General features: G+C 50.5%; 1 pseudogene; it reads left to right on the top strand.

Annotated features, from left to right (window-relative positions):
• The first annotated feature begins 336 nt into the window (after positions 1-336).
• Positions 337-26,339, top strand: LOC101519456 (splicing regulator ARVCF-like; annotated as a pseudogene).
• Positions 26,340-26,392: the final 53 nt, after the last annotated feature.

The raw sequence follows: 26,392 nt of genomic DNA, 5'->3' as shown, positions 1-26,392 counted from the left end.
ATAAGTCTCTGCAACCGCTCTCCTGAGACTCGTTTACCTATAGACTTCTCCGTGCTTTATTTCTCAAGCAGGCATCCTGTTGGACAAGTGATCAACTTATTTTTTTAGATCTTTTACCTCTCCATAATACATAGGTATGTTGCACACACACAGTTTGAATCTATCTAATTTAATTGGTACATGCTTTTAGGGTGCAACCACAACAAGTGTGCCTTTTTCAGGAACCACCATTGGTGATTTAACAAATCTCAGGCATGGGGCTCCTCCCAAAAGATTCTGATTTCTTCAAACTTTTTGAAGACTGAGATCAGCTCGGGGATCCCAGATATTGTTCCAATGACATTAGATCCTGTGAGGAAGGATCTGGGCATCGTCCTTCCCATGCGGGAGATCCAAAAGGAAGTGGACGACCTCAGAGTTCTTGGCCTACAAGGTCAGTCCAAATCCCCGTGGTCTCCTTGGCAGTTGGGATATAGCCCTTCCATCCAAACAAAGTCAACCTGAGTATAGTACATTAACGTGGATATTCTTATAAGTGTTTCATGTTTAAAAACTAGTGGAAGATGGGTGTGGTTCATGGAGACAGATATTAACAAGGGATATACTAGTAAAATGAGACAGGACAGTATAGGCAACCTTTGTATTACTGCTTCACATTTTTACTGCAAATTTAGAAGTAAAGTGAAAACACATGTTAAAAATAAATATATAAATGCCAGTGAATAAATATTTTGAAAAGACAAAAATTGGCTGACTTTGTATTTTACCTATAGCTTGCTACCTAACACTCTGAAAAGTTCTACTTTAGCTATATTCATTTTTGCCAAAAAATGTTTCTATGTATAGTTTATGCTATCTTTCTTTATTCTCCTTTTGTTCCTGCATTTTTCCTGATTGCATAATTCAATTGTGCCATCTTTAAGCTTATCGACCATTTTTTTTAATAATGATTTTTATTTTTGATGACTTTTACAGAATTGATTAGGGTGATAAGGGTCAACGGCTACAAGAAGTGGATGAAACACGTTTCCACATATCTTTTTTTCTTTCCTTGTATGTAGGGGAAGGGGGGAGACAAGGAGAGTAGCCACACCCAGTCTCCCAAATGCCTCTGTACCCTGGAGTGGGGGACAGCCACCAGAAACTACCCCAAGGTCCCCAATGCGGGCACTCTCTAAGGGTCATGCTCAACAGGTTTTGATAGTTGAATAGTTTCGAATTACTGCCGATATTGTCACTCCAAGTATGATGAAACCTATTCAGAATCCACCAGTTGACATATTCCCACTTAGAGTCTCCATTGGCCCAGATAGTCACTGCCAACACTTTGCTATGGTAGTTGATCAATTTCTTCTGTCCTCTGTCCTCTGTTGTGGCACAATGTGTTCTCTGCAGACTCCAATGAACTGCCATGTCCTCCATGCGCACCTGGATATGCTGTCCAGTGCTCCATGTAAGGCCCAGCAGGCCCAACTCTGACACATGCATTCCATGGCCAGATCATAGAAATGACTATCACCTCCATGACTGGGTTCTGAGTGCAGCAATTCAGTTGGGGGAATCCCCATAGAAACTTCTTCTGAGTTGATCCCAGAGCTGATTCTCATAAGTGTTTTTTCCAAGACACAATCCAGCACAGTCCATCACCAAAATTGGCTTAAGTACACACTGGTGGTTGCAACTGCTGTGTCAGTTCTGTCTCCATCCTGTGTTTCATACAAACCAATGAGTGTTGCAGCCCAGCCAGATCCTGCCCACCACACATCTGGCTTTCATGCAAACAAGTCAGAATAACCTGCATTAACCCCCACAAGGCCCACCCTCTGTCCTGGATCCCATGCTTGCCAGTTCGTACAGCAGACTAGACCAGTCTGTCCCACAGCCCATTCAGTTCTCATACATGTCAATGGGCATTGAAGTCTAGTTCAGCCCAACCAGCCCCACTCTCCAGCCCTCAAACATCTACCAGTGGGTGCCACTCTCTGTCTAGCCAGGCCTGCCTCGGTCTTGTTTCTCATGCTCACCAGTTGCAGTGACAACCCAAGAGTGAGGTGCCCACTGTATCCTTCCTGGGCCCACCACCATTCCCATATCTTGCACTCTCCAGGTGGTTCTGCGGTTTAACTTGACAGAATTTGCCCCTTGTGCCAATATCTGCCAGTTGATGCTGTGACAAAGCCCTACCAATCCACACCCACTTTGAATTATGCATGCTTCAGTAGGAACAGTCAATCCAGCTTGACTTTCCCCTGATCCAGCTCACATGAGAACAACTGCTGTTGTAACTCTGCTCAGCCTGGTCTGCACTCAACATGCACCAAATGTATGCCAGTGGGTACCATTACCTGGCCTGGTCAGGGCTGCTCCCTATTGTGGTTCTTGCGCTCACCTGCAGGGATTATATCCCAAGAGAGTAGTTCCTGAAGCTCCTCCATCAGAACCTCTCCCAATGTCAGATCTCATACCCATTGGTGGGTCCATGGGACAGTCCTACCTACTTATTCTACCAATTGTCCTAGCAGGAACATTAGCATTTCCTGACTGGCCTTCACCCATTATGGTTTTTACTATGGGATGCTACAGCCCAGCCAAGCCTGGTCCACAACCAGACACAGATCACACATGGCTCAGCAGGGGCAGAGACCCAGCCCAGCCTATGCTACGCCTACCTTGGTTCTTAGGAGCACCATTGGCTGGGAGATTCAGATACCTGCTGGGGCACTGAAGGGTCTACTAACCTTCAGAGAGCCTGAGCGAAGGCAAACCCTAGGCTCCCGTGCTGCTGGGGACCTGTAGGCGAGTTCTGCCCAGCCCCTATGCTAATTGGGGTGTCAGGTTCTCACACAGTTTCAGTTTCCAGAGAATTCTGCTGGGGAAGGTGGAGCACAAGCCGGATCAGGCTCTGTGTGACTCTCTGAGGAAGCCAGTTCTTCGGGGCCCTTTATCCTAGCTGTCCCTGCCTCGCTGGAATCCTATGAGTCCCCGAGTCACCAGCACTGGTGCAAAAACACTTCCAAGGCAGGTCCCGCCCGAGGATGGTCAGCCTGGAGCCTGGGGCAAATTCGCCTCTTGGTCGCTAGAAACTCCTGGGGGGGGGGGTTGTGGTACGAGCAGATCGGGCTGAGGAAGGAGCCCCTAGTTCACACTCCACTGAAGCCTCTGTCCCTCCTGCAGATTATTGCTGTTGCTTGTGGGGATATTCACAAAAGGCAAACTGTCCAGCTCGTTCTGCCTCCTCTGGGTCGGCTGGGTTTCCCACTTGTGCTTCCTCTGCCTGGGGCGACTCACCACATTTGGAGTGGGTCACTGTGTTCCCTGCTTTCTTTCTCTGGATTCCTTCCAAGTTACACGATTCTTCCTGGTTGCTCCATGTTCAGGAAGATTTGCCTCAGCTAGCTGAGCCGGCATACTAGGCACGGCGAATGTCCAAGCAAAAAGCACCGACACACGGAGACCATGATCATGTTAGAAGTGTTGGGAGCCGTCTTCCCAAAGCCTCTTTATTACCATATTATATCCTCTTCCCCCCAAGCCCATTAACAGGACAATAGGACGCCAATGAGTCTGCAAAGGCCAGGTGCTACTGTTGTAGGCACGATTCCTGAGTGCTCAGCTAAAGGAATGTAAATCAACTCCTCAGTCCACAACAGATTCCCTCTTCTGTATTAAAGCAGACTTGAATGCGCCTGTCTTAGGTTGTGGACTCTCAGGTTTTCAGCCTTACCCGTCATCGGGAATCTCCGTAGCATGACAGAGCCCCTGTCTTAGGTGGGTCCATTCCCGGTCCATCTTACCCGTCACTGGCTGCTATTCAATGCGTTGTCTGCTGCAGCTGCTCAAACAATACTTGAGGAGGCTGGCAACCCTGTTCCATGGCTAGGAGTGAATATCAGCTCAGTAGCAATGAGCAAACAGTAGTTCCCGGGCTTGGGAAAACAAAGCACTACACAGGTGAAACATACATAAAAGGCACAATGGGAGACAAGAGGCCATGATCTTAGCAGTAACTTAGCTCAGTAGCAATGAGCAGACAGCAGTTCCCAGGCTTGGGAAAACATTTTGCACTTGCACAGATGATACACCAGAAATGCATACAATACAACAGAAAGGCATACGATGGGGTACAGGAGGCCTAGACCAAATCTAACAGCATCTGCTATTTCTTTTCCAGGAAACCAACCCGCAGTCACAGCGTAAGCATGCCCACCTGCTCATGTTCATCAGTAAAGTCCATTGTTCCATAACTCTGGCAGTCTGTTCTGCGACCTTGTTCACTGTCACCACGGTAGCTGGTCGTGGCGGATGTTGATGTACTGGCTATGATGGTCGGCGTTATGCCAAAGTCTCTTTTATTCTTTATCAGGCCAACATAGGCCTCTCCATCAGTCCCCATAGGCACAGGCAGGATTCAGGGCAGCTGCAGGATAATAGCAGAATCACAATTGCCATTCCAGCATGCTGTCAGGGTGTACTGGAACTTGGTGTCATTCCTTTCAGAGGCATCTCCTGTACTTAAGAGAGAAGCATAGGGATAACACAAACAAACACAAGCTTCAAACTCAATGAGCTAAGGTTCACTCACAAGAGCGAGTCCTCAAGATCCTCTGCCATAGTGGCGGGAGGAAAAACAAGAGAGAAAAGCCTGTGTTCGGTGGTGGGAAGACCATTTTTTAAAGTTTCCTCTCAAAGCTGTTTCTCCAAAAACAAAGAAAATTCCTGGTATCCAAGGTACCTGGCCTTGGGACAAAAGGCCAGAAAGGTGTCACTGGCCAACTTTTTTGGTCCCTTTCAAATGATAAAGAGGCCAATCTGAAGCCCTCCCCCTAAACAATGGCTGGAGACAGAAATGGGCTGAGGCTTCAGGTGGGGAATAGATATGTAAATGTCACCCTTGTCTGTTGGGGAAGTAAGTACCTCATAAGATAAGCATTTGTCCTGGGACAGACATGCTCTGGTGAATCCAAGACAAGGTGGGGAAAATATAAACAAAACAAAAGAAGTTCCAAATCAAAGCATGGATGGATATTTAGAAAGGCTCAATACTTCCTCCCCCATCCCACATGGCTCTCAGAGAACAAAGTCCAAAGCCACCGATAAACTTTGGCTTTGCCATCAGTCAGGGAACACGCTGCAGAACAGCAAAAATACTGTTATACTTATGTAATACATAAAGGCTTGTCCCGTCGATCTTCCAACTCAAATGCCATCATCTTGGCCAGTATCTGAGCTTTCACAAGACTCAGCAGCAGAAGCTTGCCGGACAAGCCTCTCAGGAATCCACCTCGGACCATTTTCATTTTCTGGGAAAACACATACTGATCGGGCCCGGCAGCGTGGCCTAGCGGCTAAAGTCCTCGCCTTGAACGCCCCAGGATCCCATATGGGCGCCAGTTCTAATCCCGGCAGCTCCACTTCCCATCCAGCTCCCTGCTTGTGGCCTGCGAAAGCAGTCGAGGACAGCCCAAGGCTTTGGGACCCTGCACCCGCGTGGGAGACCTGGAAGAGGTTCCTGGTTCCCGGCATCGGATCAGCGCACAACAGCCATTGCGGCTCACTTGGGGAGTGAAACAACGGAAGGAAGATCTTCCTCTCTGTCTCTCCTCCTCTCTGTATACCCAGCTTTCCAATAAATATTAAAAATCTTTAAAAAAAACAAACAAACAAGCAAAAAAAACCACAAACTGATCCTCGCCCCCAAATGAGGACGGGATCTGGGCCTAGCCACTTACCAGTCAAGGGGTCCTTCCACATAACATAACCCTTCTGCTTCTGAGACGGATTCCAATGACGATCTGCAGTAGACTGTCCTTCAGCATCCAGTGTTAGAAAATTTAAAATAAATGATACAAGATTCAAATGATCTCGGGGAGTGCTATATTCCCCCTTTTTGGTTTTAATAAGGTAATCCTTAATAGTACGGTTGGCACGTTCCACAATACTTTGTCCTTGAGGATTATAAGGAATACCTGTAATTAGTTGTATATGGTGGGAGGCAGCAAAATCATGAAACTTGCTGCTAGTATAGCAAGGACCATTATCAGTTTTGATAACTTTAGGAGTTCCCAAGATGGAAAAACATGCATAGCAATGGGCTAGAGTATGTCTGACTTGTTCTCCTGTTTGAGGAGTAGCTAAAATAAATCCAGAACAAGTATCGATAGTGACATGCACATACTTTAGTGTCCCAAACTCTGGGATGTGTGTCATGTCCATTTGCCAGACATGATTGGGCAACAGTCCTCGGGGATTAACACCATAATGAGGAACAGGCAAAAACTGAGGGCACACTGAGCATTGCTTCACGATGGTTCTGGCTTGTTCCTTAGTCAGACTAAAGTGCAAACAAAGCGTGTTAGAATTCAAGTGAAATCTAGCATGTGCCTTTTGAGCTTCTTCAAGAGCTGAGGCCACTAATTTGGTGGCTGAATCTGCAGCCGCATTTCCTGAAGTCAAGGGCCCAGGTAAACCTGTATGGGCTCGAATATGAGTCACAAAGAATTTATCTTTGCGGGCCCAAATACAGGCCTGAATTTTAGCAAATAGAGATGCTGCTGTAGAGTGGGAAGAAATTTGGCCCTCAGTCTCCAGCACAGGAATGGAAAGGGCAACATATCCACTATCAGAATACAAATTAAAGCGCAGCTCCGTTTGCAGCTTTGTGGAAGATCTGGTAGTGGCTCAGCTCAGGCTCGGTAGCAGGCTCCAGTCTCTCAGCCTCAGGTCTTCCCCAAATGAATCAACAGGAGTCAAATTTCGATGCAAACACACAAGTGTGGTTTATTCCAACTCAAGTTTTGGCCTCCAACTGTCACCGATGCAAAGGTCCTTGGTTAAAAGAGCCCGGAGGTAGAAAATCACAGGATTCTTATACAATTCAGGGGAATTCCACAGTCACACTTATGATTGGTTAACTATATCTCAGCCAGTCAGAATTGTAACTATCAATCCCTCATTTACATAGTCTTATCTCTTCAGAGAGACCTTGTCTTAAGGTCACCTTGCCTTAAGGTCACCCAGGTTAACCAGATGGAGTCTCTTAAGTTAATTGGAATTCTGAGGTCTTTTATTCTTTTTCAAAGGAGAGACAGAAAGATATTCTACCTGGGTGTTTTTCTGCAGGCCATGGAGCTGAAATAACTGGTGGCTTCCTTTCATGGGATCCAGGGCCTGGAACTTGCAATGGGGGTTGTTGGAAAGGGTTTGGAAACTCATGCATGTATTTGGGTCCCAGGCTAGTACATGTACCAGAGGACCAGGTCTGGAGTCCAGTGCATGAGCTTGGATCCTGGTGGGCAGACAGAGATCCAGGCCAGCATGCCACCCAACTGGAAGATGGAGCTTGGCAAGCCCATGCACTTCCAGGTGTGGGGACTGTGGATTTCTCAGGGAAAGAGTTATAGGGATGTTTGGGAAGAAAACTGTTGATGGAATACTTTACAAGTGAGCATGGCTTCTGGGAGACTTCCACCAATGAGGCCACTGTATTTGCGGGTAAGTGAGGGGGCTGAGAATTGGCAGTTCTTAGGAGGGTACTGGAGGACCCTTTTGGGTCAGACCAGTGCAGCCGTCCATGCATGTCCACCTACCACTACCACTATCAATGGTTGCACATAAAGCTAGGGCTGGAGGGCCTGCCTGGCAGGGCTTGACCACAGTACCCGCCCGTGAGTGTTGGAGCATGGGGTGGAACACATTAGGTTGGACCATGACTCTAACCAGCACACGAGAAAACAGGTTCTGTGGGGGATATGTGGGCTCATCCCTGTGGGACTCCAATACCTGCTGGTTTATATGAGAACTGGGGATGGTGATGGTTCAAATTAGGCATGACCATGGAACTCAACACTTATGGGTATTGTGATTGCGAACAACCTGGGTTGGTTCAGGCTGCACCACCTGTACGCACACACAGGAATAGGGTGTGAGGCAGACTGTGCTGCAATATAACCCGTACACAAGAAGGCTGTGACTAGCAGGTAAACTCCACTGGGAAAGGGCCTTGCACATGCTGGTATGTGCGAGATCTGGGTCTGGGAATGGACCTGGTGGGGAAACTCCTCAGGTGGGCTATATCTCCTTCTGATGAGCATGAGATTTGGGGCTGAATGTTGGCCAGACCAGGTCAAGGATCCTGCATTTGTTCGCAGATATGTGGGTTTTTTTGGGGAGCAGACCAGGAGAGGCCAGATGAAACTGTAGCACACAGTGGTATTTGTGGGAGCCAGGGTTGTGGGAGGGTAACCATGCCATACAAGACTATCACACCTACCAGTTTGCATGAAAGCTAGAGGTGGGGGCAGGCTGGACAGGTCTAGGCTACAGTATCTGCCAGTGACAGCTGGGGTGGGGGCAGGCTGGTCAGGTCATGCTGTAGCATCTCATGGCAAAGACAGGTGTTAGGCCATGGCAGGGTGGATTGAAGCAATCACTGGCATACGTGAAGACCTAGGTCTTGGCATACGTGAAGACCTGCTCCTGTGGCTAGGAGCAGGCTGTGTTGGGAGCTGAGGGGACACCTTAGCTGGGCTTCAATTCCTGCTTGTGAGCATGAAGGCTGGGGTAGAGTGGTGAACTGGGCTGGACATGGCTTTAGGATCCCTTGACATGGATATGGACTGGCTCTGGGTGTGCCAGACTGAGCTAGGCTTCAGCACCTGCTAGTGATTGCAAGAGCCAGGGTGAATGTAGGACAGGCTAGAATAGATCTCAGCACTTGCTAAACCACATGAAAGCTGGGTCTGGGAGTGGGCCAGGCATGGCTGGGTTGTAGCACACAATGGTAAGAGCAGGAATGGGTATACACCAGTTTGGCAGGGCCACTGTAGTTGCCAGGACAGGCTAGGCCAAGATCTCACCAGTGTGTGTGACATCTGTGACTAGGAGGTGGCCTGATAGAGAAGCTTGGGGAACTCCTCTGTTAGGATGCAGTCCCTGCTTGTGAGTGCAACAACTGAGCCTAGACCAGGCCAGGTTATCATACCTGCTAATACATATATACATGTAGGCCAGGCTGAGCATTTTATAGCATTCACTGGCAGATGTGAGAACCAGGACAGGGTGCAGGAGAGGTTGGGTTGGGCCACAACACCAGTCAGTTCACATTAGTGCTATGACTGGGAGCTGGTTGGGCTGGGCTATACTGTAGCACCCACCAGTAGGAGCTGGATTTGGGGACAGGCAGAGCTGAGGGAGGATGCAGCATCCACTGGCAAATGATGAGGTGAGGTAGACTATGCCAGGATGGGCCATGGCACCCACCAGCACGCACAAGACTCTGGGAGAGGGGAAAGCCCAGTAGGGGCCTTCAGAGGAATTTATGCTGGTCAATACTCCTGCTGGTGAGTATGAGAGCTGGGACTGGGGGCAGACCAGGGTGAGTAGGACTACAACACCCATCAGTCTGCATATAGCTGGGTTAGAGGGAGAGCCAGGCTGGGTTTAATGACTGTATCTACTGGTACATACATCAGCCATAGTAAATGCAAACTGGCTGGGGTTTGAGGAACATTGCTGGGAAATGCTAGGACTGCTGGCAAGTTCTGTTAGGCTTGACTGCAGAACAAAGTGGAAAGTGGAAAGTGCAAGATCCGGGGCTGAGAGTGGACCTAGTAGAGAAACTGTGGGCATGCCTCTGCTGGGCTTCAGTTCCCACTGGTGAGCAGAAGAACTAGGGCTGGGAGTTGGCCTGACTGGACGAGGCAGTAGCACCCACTAGCATAAGTATGGGCTGGATAGTGGAGTCAGTTGGGCTGAACTAGGCTGAGCTAGGCTGCAGTACCCATGGGTGTGTACGAGAGCTGAATGGGATGCGGGACAGACTAGACCAGTCTGCTGTACATTCTGGCATGTGCAGGAACCAGGGCTGGTGGAAGGCCTGGTGGAGTTGATTATGCATTGCTCTGACTGGGCTGCATTTCCAGCTTATGTGCATGAGGTGAGTAGCACTGCGCTGGGCTATAGCATTCATTGGTTTGCATATGAGATGTGGCTGGAGACAGAACTGTCTAAGTGACTGCAACCACCATTGAGATGTGGGTGACAGACTAAGCCAGACCTCCTACTGGCTTCACACACAGGGTGTCTGGAGTCACCTCAGATGAGGTTTCTGTGGGGATCCTACGCAACTGAACCACTGGACTCAAAATCCAACCATAGGGTTAATTGCAGGAGTTGTGGTCTGACCATGGAGTGCAAATGTCAGAACTAGGCAACCTCAGTATCTGAAATCTGTGCAGTGGACAGCTTGCCAAAATGCATATGGAGCACACGACAGGTCACTGAGGCCTGAAGAGGCCATTTAATACCATGGAGGGCAGAACAAAATGGACAATAGTCCTGGCCAACCTTCAACAGCAAGTATCTGGGAGACTGGAGACTCTGTGGTGGACTATGTCAGCCAATGGACTTTGGAAAAATTTCCTCAGCCTTGGAGCAATGAAATCAATAGCATCTCAGAATTATCAAAGTCACTTAAGCAGTACCCTCAGAACATGCTTCACATCAGGGAGCCTGGGATGACATTGGGTGGATGTCCTCCCATCCCCAGGTGCTGATGTGGTTAGGATGCTTGCTATGGCTTCTCCCCTTCTAACCCTGTTTCCCCCAGACTCAGGAAGAATAGAAAGGAAGATTGAAAGCAGTTGTTTCATCCACTTTCCCCCATTTCTTGACTCTCCTCACCCTAGTTGGTGGTCCACATGGGCATACGTTCTTCTCAGCTATGTGAACATCATCGTCATCAAAAAAGAGCAAAGAAAAAAATACATAAAAAGATCTTCCATTTGCTGTTTTACTTCCCAACTGGTTGCAACAAGCATAGCTAAGCCAGTCTGAAGCCAGAAGCCAGGAGCTTCTTCCTGGTCTCTCACAAGGATGCAGGGACCCAAGGTTTTGGGCCTTCCTCCGCTGCTTTCCTAGGCCATAAGTGGGAGCTAGATGGGACGTGGAACAGCTGGGACACAAACTGGAACCCGTATGGGATTTTGGTACTTGCAATGGGAAGATTAGCCAATTGAATCATTGCACTTGGCCCTTATCATTTTGTGTTTAGGCCATGTGTTTAGCATGGCATATAGACAAGGTTTGCCTCACTATAAACTACAAACATCTCCTACAGTGGTGTTCTGGGAGTTTTTTACCTGGAATTTTTCCATCAATGCTTATGACTTATTTTATCTTATTAATCTATATAAATGACTCAGGTGTGTTAGCTTTTCTTCATTATGAAGAATGCCTGAGGCAGGCCATCAATACAAAGGGAAAAAGGTTATTTTGGCTGGCTAGGACCACCACTGTATACCTGAGAAGACAGGGTGAGAATGAGCATAATTGCTTTGTTAAAGTTGATCTGATGGAGTGGTTCTCCACCCTTAAGCCGGTACAAAATTAGCTGAACATTTTAGATGGTGTTTTTCTTCAAACTGGAAAACCTCTTTTAATCTTGTTTGCTGAAGTTTAAAACCAGAAATGTACAGTGGGTTTTATTAAAAGCTTTTTACCACATCTCTTGAGGCAATAGTTTTTTCTGGTGGAATCATTGTAATAAATAACATTAATCTATGGATGTTAACTTAGACTTTGTGTTTTGGAGATAAGCTCCATTTACTAAATGAGCTATTTTGAAACATTTTATTACAGCAACACATACACAATCACACATTTACCATTTTAACTATTTGAAATATTTAAGCAATTCAATGACACAAGTCCAATTTAGTCTATTTACAATTTTGTGTATCCATTACGCCTATCTGGTTTCAGAACTTTTCCATCATCTGAAACAGAAACTACATACATTAAATAACTTTGCCTTTTCTCATGATTAGTAATATGTCTTCTCATAGCTTTATTGTATATGTGTATTTCTTTATTGGTGAGTTGTCTATTTTAAATTCTTCACCTAATTTTCAATTATGTTTAATGCTACTATGGGTGAGTCACAACAGACCTTTATATGCTCTGAATATTAACTCCCTGGTGAAACATGTGATTTGCAAGTGCTTTCTCCTGCTCTGTGTGCCTGTTGGTAGTTGTAATGGTTGACTACATGGGTCAATGTGACTGGTTAATGGAGTGTCTAGACATTCCATCAAGCATTCTGCTGGGTATGAGGTTATTTCTGGGTGAGACTTATAGTTGAACTAGCAGTTTGAGGAAAGAAGCCTGCTCTCTGTAACATGAATGAACCTCAATCAACAGAAGAAGTGAATGGAAAAGACTAAGAAAGATCTCTGTCTCATCTTGCAAGGTGCAGGCAGAAAAACTGAGTCCAAACACTGAGAGGAACTAGGTACTCCAGAAGGCTGATGTAAGGTTAGATTACAAACACCAACCTCAAGGCAAGGAAGCCAAGAAAGTAGGAACTCCAGGACTAGTGAACCCTGTCTCTGGGCAATGATCAGGTAGCCCCTGCCTGCTCTGTATTCTAGAAAGGCCACACACAAGAAGAGCTGCTCTGCTGCCAAACCCAAGGCGAACAGAAGAGGATTCTTGTTACTGCCACAGAGCCAGTGAAGAGGGACAAGAAAAGTGCTACACATGGCTGACCATAATGCCTAGAGATTGGCCTGCTGAAGGTGTTGAGCCATGGTGAGAGGAAGCTGCAGGCCAGCATCATCCCTCCTGGGGATTACAGAGACCAGAGGATGGGTCTGCTGGTACAGCCCAGCTGAGACAGGCAGCATGTGACCCCATCTGTATCCCATGTTCCTCTGCATAGAACCCAACTGTTATCATCTCTTCAATGCAAATGGATGTGTCACGGAGACATCTCCTCAATGCAAATGGATGCCAGTCATTCAGAAATCTCCAAACATCTCCTCAGTGTTTACCCTAGCAAGTGGCTTCAGATACCCATCAGGAAAGTCGGATCTGCGAAAGTCGGATCTGCGACAGAGCAACATGAGATTACAGTGCAGCACTAGGTTGATTCTAAGCTGTGGGTTCAGATTTCACCAGAACCAAAGCTATTGCGTTGTTCTAGGGCTAGCTGTAGTTTAATTTTGTTCTAACAGATGGAATTTTCCTCACTCATTAGTTAGTATTTTAATCTTAATGAAAACCTAATGTATATGCAGCACAGTAGAAACTCCTACCCAGTTACCTTCACAAAGAAACTGAGAAAACCTTTTGGGCCCAGAGTCGGCCAGTTTTTGAAGTAGAATTTGAAGTATTGCCTCTCCTGGGTTTGATCCATTGGAATGGGAGTAGAATTACACCACTGGGTGTCCTTGGCTTTCAGCTTGTTGAGCAAATATCTTGACGGTTCAGCCTCCATAACTTTATGAGCCAATTCATAACTTTATGATCCAGTAGTAACTATTTTCCTGTCTCCGTCACTGCCTGCTTCTTTTTTTCCTCTCACTTTTCTCTCTCTCATTTTCTCTTTTCCCCCTCCATCCCTAACCTACTCCATTAATATTTCTAAGTGTCTTCAAAATTTGGAGAAAATGTGCATTATGGAACTCTACAAGAATATAAAAATTTCTTGCACCCAAATCAACTCATGCTAACTGGGTGTAATATGGCTGCACAAGATTAGTTTGAGACAGTAAGGATAAGAGGACATCAGTTTGGAAAGAGCTCCGATCAGAGCAAAAAACGTTTTGCTGACTTCAAATTAAGATTTGTTAAATTGTAGATGGAACTTGAGTCACAGGAAGATGGTTATTGATGCTGATAGCACATTTATAAATGAGCAATGGGCTAGAGAAATTTAAACATTGCTTGAAACAAATGAAACAAATCACCACAACATATCAATACTTATGGGACACAATCAAGGCAGTGTTAAGACAAAAGTTCATCTCAACCAATGCTTATGTTAAGAAATTGGGCATGCGCCAAGTAAATGAGTGAACCTTACAGCAAAGCAATCCCAAGAGCAGTAGGAAAAAAGAACTAACCAAAAATAAGGGAGGAAACAAACCAAATGGAGACCGAAATAACAATACAGAAGACCAATGAATCAAAGAGCTGATTCTTTGAGAAAATCAACAAAAAGGACTCCCCACTAGCCCAACTAATCAAAAAACACAAGAGAGAAAATATGCATCAATAACATCAGAGACGAAAAAGGAAAAGTAACGAAACATACCTCAGACACACAGAGAATTATTGGGAGCTATTACAAGCAACTACAAGCCAACAAATCAGAAGACCTAGAAGAAAAAGTTTTTTGGACACATGCAATCTGCAAAAGTTGAATCAAGAAGTAATTAATAATCTAAGTAGACCTATAAAACGGACTGAAATTGAACCAGTAACTAATTAAAGCCCTCCCAACCAAGAAAAGTCCTGAACCAGATGGCTTCACTGCTGAATTCAACCAAAGGTTTCAAGAGCAAATTATCCCAATCCTCTACAAGCTTTTTCCAAACAATAGAAAGTGAGGTAATTCTTCCAAACTTTTTCTAGGAAGCCTGTATCACCTTGATACTAAAGCCAGATAGAGACAACAAAAGGAGAACTACCGACTGATTTCCCTGATGAATACAGGTGCAAACATCCTCAACAAAACACAGTCAACAGGATCCAACAGTACATCAAGCAGATCATTCACCCAGACCAGATGGGATTCATCCCATACATGCAGAAATGGTTTAACATTCACAAATCAATTAATATTATTCACCATATCAACAAATTGAAATACAAAAACCATATGATCATCTCAATAGATGCAGAGAAGGCATTTGATAAAACACAACACCACTTCATGCTCAAAGCCTTAAGATAGGTGTAAAAGGAACATTCTACAACACAATCAAAGCAATTTATGAATAACCCAAAGCCAGCATCATACTAAATGGGCAAAGGCTTGAATCCTTTCCACTAGCATCAGGAGCTAGACAAGCATGTCCATTCTCACCACTGCTTTTCAATAGAGTGTTGGAAGTCCTTACCAGAGCTTTTAGGCAAGAAAAATAAATTAAGGGAATTCAAGTTGGAAATGAGGAGTTTCTGTTTGCAGACATAATTCTCTACTTCGAAGTACCAAATATGTGGAAGACCTCTATGGTGAAAACTACAAAACAATTTTAAAAGAAATAGAAGACATCAAAAGATGAAGAACCTTACCTTGTTCCTAGATTGGCGTATTCAACATCATTAAAATGTTCATATTACCATATTCATAATCCCCACACATTCAATCTGTTCATATTACCAACCACAAACCCAACAACATTCTTCTCAAAAATAGAAGGTGGAAAAGTTCATCTGGAAACACAAGAGAGCACCAATAGCCAAAGCTATCCTGAAGAATAAAAATCAAGCTGGAGCAAACACAATTTAGACCTCAGGACATACTACAGAGCAGTGATCATCAAAAGTCTCATCCTGCTACAGAAACAGAGAAGATCAATAGAATAGAATAGAAACACCAAAATGGAGACAACACATGTATAGCCAACTAATCTTTGATAAGAAATCTGGAAACAATCCAGGGAAAAATTCTGGTCACTTCAACAAATATTGTTGGGACAATTGGATAGTAGCCTGCGGAGGTAAGAAGCAAGACCCGCACCTGTCACCCTATACAAAAAAATCAGCTCTAAATGGATCAAGGACCTAAATCTACACCCAGAACCTATCAGACTATTATAAGAAACGTAGGAAGCACTTGCCAAGATATAGGAAAGTGGACGACTTCTTGGAAAAGACACCAAAAGCCTAGGGAGTCAAAGCCAAAATAAACAAGTGGACTACATCAACTGAGAAGCTTCTATGCAGCAAAGGAAATAATACAGAAAAGAAGCAACCAACTGAATTGGAGAAAATATTTGCACACTACACAACTGGTAGGGGACTAAAATCCAGATTTTACAAAGAGCTTTAGAAACCTAGGAACAGTAAAACAAACAACCCAGTGAAGAAATGGGTGAAGAAAATGAACAGACATTTTTTTCAAAAGAACAGATTCAAATGAATAACAGACATATGAAAAGATGGTCAGGCTCCCTAGCCTCTAGAGAGATACAAATGGGACCCGGCGGCATGGCCTAGCGGCTAAAGTCCTCGCCTTGAACGCCCTGGGATCCCATATGGGCGCCGGTTCTAATCCTGGCAGCTCCACTTCCCACCCAGTTCCCTGCTTGTGACCTGGGAAAGCAGTCGAGGACGTCCCAAAGCTTTGGGACCCTGCACCCATGCAGGAGACCTGCAGAAAGTTCCTGGCTCCTGGCTTCAGATTGGCACAGCACCAGCCATTGTGTTCACTTGGGGAGTGAATCATCTGACGGAGGATCTCCCCCTCTGTCTCTCCTCCTCTCTGTTTATCTGACTTTGTAATAAAAGAAATAAATCTTTTTTTTTAAAACAGAGAGAGATACAAATGAAAACAAATAGCAGACTGATGGAACTGTAACTCCTTATGAAGAAATGTACTGTCATGACAATATGGGAAAAATGGATCGGGGGTTGGAAATTGTGGGGAGGAGAATCCCAGACTAAACAGAATTGTATGAAAATTTCAAAAATTAAAATTAAAATTAAAAAAAAGTTTAAAAAGAAAACTACATTGAGATTCCAGATAACTTCAGTGAGTTTGGCGTACATTCAGAACTCTATGAATAACACCTGCTGGTGTGAATGTGGGGAGAATGTACCCTCCTTCACTGATGGCAAGAGTGTAGACGAGTGCAACCACTATGGAAATCAGTATGGAGAGTGCTTAGAGAAATGCAAATAAACCTGCCATATGACCCAGCTAACCCACTCCTAGGCCCCCACAACTGCCCAGGGGCTGCTCCCTGCCTGAGTACTTCTAGGCAGAGCCCTACAGCCTGGAGGATGACACATGCAACCTGGCCAATGATGACGAGGGTGGCCTGGAGCTGGACCCCGACTATGGCACAGCCCCTCGGAGGAGGCCCGAGTGCGGGTGCGGGATGCGTGCCAGGTGAACACCCTGACCCTATCCCACCCACCCTGATGGCCAGCAATCACTGCCACCTCCTCCAGGAAGTCCGCGTTCTGCTCCCCCAGTGAAACTGCTCGTGTCGAGTTGGTTAGGCATGCTTCGATATGATCTGACTTCGGCTCTCGTGAATGCAGGCACACAGGAGGGTGGGTGTTAGACTGAGCAGCCACCTGATGGCTTTGTAGTCAATGAAAGGCTCTGGGGTTCCTAGAGGCTCTGGGATTTCTCTTCCTGGAACCCAAGGTCCCTGGGCCTTCCTCTCCTCTCCTCTGTGGAGCCCAAGTTTCTACACCTGCAGAGCAGGCCCGAGTGCCAGTCACCTGATCCCCCTCCTCCAAGCCCTCTTACCCTTCTTAGCTTTCTGGAAAGTGGCTGCAACCCACAGGGATCCCCTTAGAGCCTCAGTACCCTCAACAGGTGTTCCTCTTGGGAGAGCCTTATCTAGGTAGGATCATCTACTTCCCTTCCCCCAGCACCGTTGCATCCTGGTGCCAGCTGGAGATGGGGGTGTTGCAGGAAGGGGAAGGGATCCAGGAGGCACTATAGGAGTGAAATAGTGACAGGTGGATTTAACTCCAACTCTGTCCTGATTGGTTCTTACCCAGACTGGCTTTTGTACTAGGAGCCAGGGTACAGTTGCCCTTGGCCCCGCCCTGCTCCATCAGAGAGCACCTGGTCCCCAGGAGTTGGTATCAGGAGGTTCATGGGGACCTGCCCACCTGCACAGGACCTACGCGGACATGGCAGAGGATGGCGCAGGTGGGAGCTGCTGCTAGAGGAGTGGGTCCCGTTCCCTGCAGCGACCACACCCCTGGCCCAGCCCAAGCAGGACAGACTCAGCAGCCTGGACCAGGTGGCACAATGCTTGCCCTCAGTGGACAGCACTGCAAGGAGCCACGCCGGTGGGACCTGAAGCTGCCTGAGGTGCTGGCCATGCTGCAGCATCCCATGGACCCCGTGAAGGCCAACGCTGCTGCCTACCTGCAGCCTCTCCTGTGGCTGGGACGCTGACAACAACACTGCCTTCTGGGATTGTAGTAGCATACCAGCCTTGGTGTGCCTGCTGTGGGCCACCTAGGACAATGAGGTCCCGCAGCTTGTCACTGGCAAGTGGCACCTGGCCACACCTGCGTGACCCCAACCCCACATTCCCTAGGAAGAGAGTGGAAAGAGTAGTGGTTTAGCCTGGGAGTGGGGAGGCAGTGGTGAACACCCTGGTGGCCAGGAGTGTGGGCTGCTAGTCAGGTGGCAGGGTAAGACAGGTTCCCCAGTCACAGCAGGGCACTGCATACCTCTTTCCTATGCTGCCCTGCCCCAGTGGCATCACATGACCATCTCTATAAGGCCTTGGGGCCAGAAGACAGCAGGGAGCATCTGTCTTACCACCTCCCTGCCCCACTGCACCCCGTGCTCCTACCATTCCTCACCCCCAAGCTGGAAGCTGCTGCTCAGTGCCCCTTGTCTCTCTGGCCTGGGTCAGGAGGACCTCCAATGCCTCTCACAGTCTTCCTGATGCCAACCTGGGCACAAGGAAGGTGGCAGGTTCTGAGTGGCAGGGGGGCTCCCAGGAAGGGGGGGGGGACTTGGTTCGGCACACAGCCGGAGGCACCCTCTGGAACCTGTCATCATACGAGCCCCTGAAGATGGTCATCATCCACCATGGCCTGCAGACCCTCACTCACGAGGTCATTCAGGCTGGCAGCATGAACCCAACAAGGACTCCAAGCCAAGGGACGCTGAGTGGACAACCGTCTTCAAGAACACATTGGCTGCTTGAGGTGTGGGCAGTGCCAACCCACACCCTGCCCACCACCCTAGATGCCTGCTGTCCTTCCTGGCTATGTGTGTGGGGTACTCAGTGTTGTCAGGAATTTCTTGGCCCACCTCTGACCCTTCCAATTTACCCCGGAAGCTGCCATCTCCCTGGGGGAGGTGCTAGGCTGTGGCAAAGTCCATTTTGGAGAGGAACACAAGCCCTCCAAGCAAGCCAGGGCTTGAGGGGTGAGGCTGGAGAAAGCCCCCTGGTGGAGGCTGGGGACTCACCAGTTTGTCCTCCTTTCCATTGGGCCCCCAGGAATGTGGACTAAGACAGCACCAAGACCTGTTGAAGTCTCTGGCAGTGCTGGGGGCTAGTGGATGCACTCCTGCATGCCCTTCAATTGGCAGTGGGCAGGAGGGACACAGATACCAAGGTGGGCAGGACAGAGTGGGGATGGTCTCAAAACCTCCTGCTGTAGGTCTAGGAGCCAGCCGGTGCAGGAGCTGGAACTGAATCTGTCCAGGACAATGTAGAGAAGAATGGCTGTGTGGGTCTGCAGTGTTCTGAATATGCCCCCACAGAAATGGCCATAGCCCCTCTCTGCCAAGTCTCACTCATCTGGATCTGCTCCCCATTCCCAGGCGTCCCAGGCAGGCTGGGGGCACACTGCCTAGGAGGGTGAGTGTTCCCAAGCCCTGAGGTCCCGCCTCACGCTCACCTCTCCTCTCTTGAACCCTCACAGTCAGTAGAGAACTACGTGTGCATCCTGTGGAACCTGTCGCACCATGTGCACAAGGAGGTGCCTGGAGCTGACAGGTACCAGACAGCACCGCTGCGGGCTTCCAGCGACGGAGGTGGGATGATCCTTCCTTCTTCGGTGGAAAGAAGGCCAAAGGTGAGTGGATGAGATAGGGTCCTGCCTGGTTACAGCCCCATCCCTCCCATTTCCCAGATGGCAGGCCCTCCAGGGAGCCCAGATAGCAGGCAACTCAAGAGGCTGGAGGACTCTTAGCCAGGAGCCAGGAAGGGGGCAAACGGCCTAAGGGGGAAGCCAGGGTATGAGTTCCAGCCCTGCCCCTATGCAGTGTAGGCCACAGGTGTGGAGGGGGTGGAGGGCAAGGAAGGGCAGAGGAGGAGGACAGGAGGGAGAGACCGCGATGGGCCCTACCTGTGCTCACCTCTGGGGAAGGTGCCGCAGGCCTGTCACCTGGCAGAGTACCCCTGGACATGTCCTGTCTTCCTGCCCTGACTTTTGGCCACTACCCCCCAGGCAGCAGCTACTGCAGCAGAGCCTGTTTGCACCTCTGAGCCCTAGCTTTCCCTGGGGTGTTCAGTGTTGCTCCCCGCCACCCTGACCCCAGGGTGTGCGGTGGAGACATAGGGGACACTGGGAGGGTCCACCACTGAGGCAGCTCTCCTCTCTCCTTTGCTTCCTGTGGCCACCCAGAGGACTGGTTCCATCAAGGTAAGTGACATCTGTGTGTCTGCATGGTCCCTGCCCTCAGCCAGGCTAGAGGGCTCACACTATCACTGACAACTGCAGGGCAGTGAGTACCCAGGAAAGCCACTCAGTCCCCGTCCCCAACTCCCAGGCCCAACACCCTGGCTGCTGTCTCCATGCCAACTGGTTGAAGACACACACACACACACACACACACACACACACACAGGGGCAGAAATGCATTCCCCCACCCGGCAGCTTGGTGAGAGGCCAGCCCAAGGGGCTGCTCCTGCAACCTCGGACTCTAATACATAAGGAAGGCTGGGTCAGCACCGAGAGGGGGCACGTGCAGGGCCCCAGAGATGTTTGATGGCTCCACCAGGAGGCCCCGTGTCTATCTAAATTAAGCTCTGCTCCCTTCTGGGGGAGTTAGGAGCTGTGGCTTGGGTGCCTGGAGGTGGAGGGCTGGGTGCCTGCCAGGAGGGAGCATTCCGCTTGCTCACCAAGTTGTATTCCTGTTTTTCTGTTTATACCCGTTGCTGTCCTGCCCACATGCAGCTGCCCAGGAACCCTAAGGAGTCACATGATGTGCCTCTCAGCATGTGATGCGGGCGTCACAGGCCCTAGGCCTCCTCATGGCTACCACTGCCTTGTCCTCTGGTCCACCTGTCCGCGTGGCACCAGATGGCTGTAAGCAGTGCCTGCCTCCAGATGTGGAGTGCTCTCTGGGGTCTCTGGGCAGGAGAGACCCATCCTGGCATGCTTCTGCCCTCCCCACCCCAACCCCAGCCCAGGGTCCACCTCACCTCTAGCCATCCTTCTCTTCTAGGGAAGAATGACGGTGAGACAGACCAGAACTTTGACACACTGGATCTGCCCAAGCAGACAGAAGCCGCCAAAGGTGAGCCAGTGCTGCAGCAAAACCAGTGCCGCTGCAGTGGGCCCCAGCTCTATAGGCGATCACAGATGTGAGGTTCCTGAGAGGTCCTTGAGGACATATGCAGAGTCAGGATCAATGCCATGGGTCAGTTGATTGGGGGTTGCTGGGGAGATAAGTCCTAGAGGACAGCAGACAGCAGGTGAGAGGTGGGGCTGAAGGACAGTCACCTGGGCTGGGAAGGAGGGGGTGCGGTGCGGTGCGTTGTGGCCAGACCCAGGAATGCAGATGGGCTGGGGGCCCTGGGGGTGGGGCGCGGGCGTGGGTGCATCCCCCACCTGTTGAGTTCCTGTGGCTGTGTGCTGTCTACTCAGATCCTGCCTGCCTGAGAGGCTTCCCAGTGGGTGGAGGTGGCCAAGCGACCCCAGTCATTGGGGGAAACAGGGAGTCTAGGGGAAAGGGGTACATCACAGGTAGAGAGGAAGACAGCTTCCTGAGACAGGACAGGCAGGTGTGGAGGGCCGCCTTGGAAGCTCTGCGTGTGCACCATGTGGAGTGCCAGCTGTGGAGGAACCTGGAAGGCGGGCCCTGTTGCTAGGGGCGTGGCCCTGGTTGTTCAGTTCTGGCTAGGTAGTGGGTGGAGTCCCTATTTGCACTGCACTCTCAATTCTTTAGGGATGGAAGGATAGTGGGTCCTGTTGCTAGCAGCTGTGGCTGGTGAGACCCCGCCTCCTGAGTTGGCAAATTTGTTGCCCAGTTCTTCAGTAAGGAGAATCAAAAGAAAGAATAACTTTACCCAAACCGTGACCTCCTGACTGGAGCCTGTTTGCCCCTCTGTGAAATGGGAGCGCTTTGTCCCTGGGGGTGGCCAGAACAAGTGATTCCATTGATAATAAACATTCCCTGTTCCACATGCGTCCCTGACTCTCCCTGTCCACTGGAGCGCCCAATAGGGCATGGGCTGATGGGTGAGGGAGGAGGTCCTGGAGTGACTGCGAACAGCAGGTGCTCTGTGCATGCCCAAACTTTGAGCTGCTGTACCAGCCCGAGGTGGTACGGTTCTACGGTTCTACCTTTTCCTCCTCATGGAGAGCTGAAATTTCAATACCCTGGAGGCAGCCGCAGGAGCCCTGTAGAACCTCAGCGCCGGCAATTGGATGGTGAGATGGGAGGCCTACCCTGGGCACTGCGCAGGCTCAGGACCCCACCGCTGGGCAATAGCAGGAAGGAGGAATGGCCCTTGAACTGCGGGCATGGGGACTACAGTACAACCCAGCTGGTGGGGACAGCCGGGGTTGGGGAGCACGTCTGCGCTAAGCATTCATCCCCCAACTGCTTCAGTGGGCCCTCTACATCTGCACCAAGGTGCACAAGGAGAGCAGGCTCCAGGTGCTGGTGGAGCTGCTGCAAGTCTGAGATGGACAAGGTGGTGCAGGCTGTGGCCAATGCACTGTGGAACCTCTTGCTGGACCGGCACAACAAAGACCTCAATGGTGAGAGGAGCCAGGCAGGCTGGGACGCACAGGGGAGGGGGAGCAGTGGAAGATGGGTGGTTCTGGAGCTCTCCTGGCAGCGTGATGTTCTGGGGCCCTCCTTGCGCCGGCCCTCATCCACCTCCGCGCCACAGGAATGCAATTTTTCCAGTAGCTGCAGGGCAGAGGCGTGTCCTAACACCTGTCTTTGCCTCATGCCTGCCTAGGGAGCTATGCCATGGCAGAGATGGTGCCAAAGGTGCGCAATGCGCAAGCTGTCCCGCACCCTGGAGCACGCCTGGAGGAAGACACGGTGTTGGCCGTGTTCAGCACCATCTACGAGATTGTGTCCGACAGTCTGGACAATTGGCGATGGCTCCTGCAGGCTCGCGGTGTGCCCTCTTCCCTGGCAGGTGCACAGCATAGACAGGGCTAGCTGGCAGGTGGGCAGGGCTCTGGGCAGGTTAGCAGGTGGATGGGATTTGGGGCGGGGCCTGGTGAAGTAGGCGTGGCTAGTGGTCACAGACCCCACCACAGGCCCACCACAGCCAATGGGTGGGCGAGGAGAAGGCGGCTTCGCACCTGCTGTAGATTCTGTGGAGCTACAAGGACCTGAGTGGGGCCCTGCAGAAGGACGGCTGGACCAAGGCGCCCTTCCAAGTGCGGGCTGCCCTCCCCTCTGCCGTCTCAAGTCCCAGCTGCAGGAGAAGGTGATGCAAGCTTACCCCAGGGTTGTCTCTACCCTGTGCTTTCTCAGTCTTACAGCAACCACAAAGGTGCCTAAGGGAGCGTAGAGTCCCGGGGGCTTCGATGACAGCACACTGCCATTGATGGTCAAAGTCCAGGGTGCATGAGGCTGACAGGTGGTGAGCTGGTATAGAAGAAAGACTGCGTGGCTGGGGGCCTGGATCACTGCTCCCTGGGGATTCTTGGTCACATGCCGCCTGTTTAGGTGCCACTGCAGGGGTGGGGGTGATGCATTGCTGATGGGCAGAGGCCAGGCAGGGGTGATAAGAAGTGGGCAGCAAAGGATGTCCATCCCGTCTTGGCAGCCCACAGCTCACGCATGCTCTCACCCTTGCAGCCAGCAAGAAGGCAGGTAGCTGGGAAGTGATTCCTCTGGACACACTTGGCCCACTGGGTGAGTGCAGGTGCTGTGCGGCTTGTGGGAAGAAGGGTGGGCAGGTGGGATGGGTCGTGGAAAGGAGGGCAGGCAGATGGGAGGCCCTAAGCTGATGCTGGGAAGGCCTGCTGGCTGGACGATCGATGTCCAGTCACAGCCCTACCCCATTTAGGGGTCGGTGGGAGTGTCAACAGCAGGTGCTGGCATGCTCCTACAGTGCCACTCCTTAGTCCTCTCCTCTGCTGTCCCCAGACGGCTGCTACACCACTTGTACCACAGGGAACACAGGGCCTGGGGTACTGACCCAATGGGGTCAGCCTCCAAAAAGAAGTCATTGAAAGTAAGTAGTGATTGGCTGCCAGGGAAGGGGGTGGGAGCACCCTCCTCTCCTCAAGAGCATCCAGTTGCAGTCCTGAAGTCCTGAGCCCTGGGCCACTGGGGGCCAGGGAGCACAGTTGAGCTGTCCACCCTTGCTGGGAAGGAGAGTAGGGTCTGGGCTCTGCATGTGTGTGCTAGGCGAGGCCCACCACCTGCCCCCTGCCAGTTCTCCTGGCTTCACGCACAGACCAGTGCACCCGCCAGCTCCGACCAGCTTGGATCCTCCCTTGGCACTGTGGTAGTGGACCCATCCTCAGGCCCATCCCCCAAACTCCCCCCACTAACCTAACTGCTGTGTTCTGCCTCTTAACCCTGTTGCGCTCCAGCCTGCCCACTCACCCACCCGCTGTGCCTGCGTGCCTGCTGCAGCCCAACCCCTGCAGGAAGGCTCCTCCTCCCAGGCCCAGCAGGCAGGCGGTCAGGCTGGTGGACTCCTTGGGGGACACTAAGCTTCAGCCTGTTGACTCCTGCGTCCAGCTTGCATGCCTGGTATGTTGTTCTCTGCCCTGGCAGTTCGTCCCACTTGCCCCTTCCTCCTCTGGCTGGGAGCTTCTCGAAATAATTGCTGCTGGCTGCTCTCCCTGTGTGCCCCCGGCAGCACCACCCCTCACTCACCCACACACAAATTTGGCTCAGGGAAGGCCACACCTGGGGGCTAAGGGCGTGGATCAAGCTGGAAGGGTCCCCCATACACCTGCCAGCTCTGGGCCTGAGGCCCCTGAGGGTCAACTCATGCCACCCCTGGACCAAGCTGCATCTATCCGGTGTCTCCATTGGTCCCTGGAAGCCAAGCTTGCTTGCCCGCTGTCATGCCCTGTCACTCTCCCAGCCCTGCACACACCTGCAGCTGCAATGCCCTCCTCCCTCTGCCTCTCCCTCCATAGGGCCTGGGCCCAGCCATGGGTTCCTAGGGACTAGATCTCCAGCAACTGGGCTGACCTGAGCAACACCAGCCATGGAGCTTGGAGCCTCCTGGCATCAGGGAGACACCCCCTCCCGCCACGCCACATCCCTGCTTCCCTGCATCACCTGCCCACACAACTCCCTGACCTGGTGCTGTGTTCCAAGGAGCCACAAGGAAGGGAGCAGGAGAGCAGGCCGCCTTAGGAAGGTGAGCCAGGTGGGGCGCAGGAGGCATGTTGGGGTCAAGCGGGAGAGCTGCCCAACGTGTGTGCATGTGTATGTTTGCGTGTGTGTGACTGTGCTTGCGTGCACAGTGTCCCGGGTGGGAGGGGCAGCAGGACTGGCATGGGGGCAGAGCCTGGCAGGGACCAGAGCTCAAGGAGAGGAGCTGAACTCCAGAGCGGCTGCCCTGGGTGGGGACCCAACACTGCAGGGAAGTCAGACCAAGGGGGCAGGTCTGGCTGGTTTGTTTCCAGTGGAGTGGTGTGGGGGAGCCCTCCTGCTACCCAGGTGTCCGCCACCCTGGAACTTCTAGGAGTGCCTTCCGGGGCTGACTATGGGGTGGCGGCAGGGACTGCTGCTGTTTGATGCCCACTGTTTATGACTTTGGAAACAGAAGTAACATTATAACACTAACGATGAGCATTTAAATGAAACCAACATAAGACTATTCCTACACATCTACATTTTGTGAGAAAATACAACAAGTTTTTTTTAAAAAGACCAACACAGCAACTTCAGGCTTCTGTCTCTTGTGGGTTGCTGGCTCCTGTCTGGGCTCTGAAGGCTGGGTGGTGGATGGGATGGCCACACCCACACGCAGGACTGCACCTGCTGTGCCCCACACTGATCCACACTGGGGTCGGTAGCTGTGGCCTCAATCCCAGACTTGGTGTAGCCACAGGTAGGCCCAAGCTTGGACAGGGTTACTATCTGGGTTTAGTCTGGAAACCGAGTCCCTGTTAAGACTTTGGGGCACCTCAGACGTGGATGACCACGTGTGTGACAGGTAGGTAATGGGGTCAGGAAGACCTGGTGGACAAGATGGGTTTGAGGGGTCAGAGGAGTTTGGTTACCCACCAGCTGGGCCTCCGGGTCAGGAGGAACCATTTTACCCTAGCACCTGCTAGGGGGCTGGCCATGAAGGCTGGCTTACTGCCTGCCTCGCTTGGGCTTCCTGGGTGGACAGTTGTGCCTAGTGGTGGTGGGGAAGGAAGGGGCTTCAGGTTCCCCTGATCAGGCCACTAGCAATACCCAGGTTCAGGTGGGCTGACCAGGAGTGGCCAGCCAAGGGCCCACCCGGGATATCCAGCACCCAGAAGAGGCAGCAAAGTGGGTGGGATTGCAGCAAGGGAGGCTGAGAAGACTGGGACTAGGCCGCTGTCCTCTACTGAAATATTAGATTTTTCATTTCCACAGTATGCAGTTCGTGTCCAAGGTGATTGCTGATGCCTGGACTGAGTAAAGAGGTTAGAGCTCATTGTGTCAGAGGTGCAGACAGGGTTGGAAAGTGGAGCT

Source organism: Ochotona princeps, chromosome 27 (assembly GCF_030435755.1).
Source record: "Ochotona princeps isolate mOchPri1 chromosome 27, mOchPri1.hap1, whole genome shotgun sequence".
In the NCBI taxonomy this organism is placed as follows: Eukaryota; Metazoa; Chordata; class Mammalia; order Lagomorpha; family Ochotonidae; genus Ochotona; species Ochotona princeps.
The sequence above is the reverse complement of the archived record's forward strand: the minus strand, read 5'-3'. Positions and strand labels throughout refer to the sequence as shown.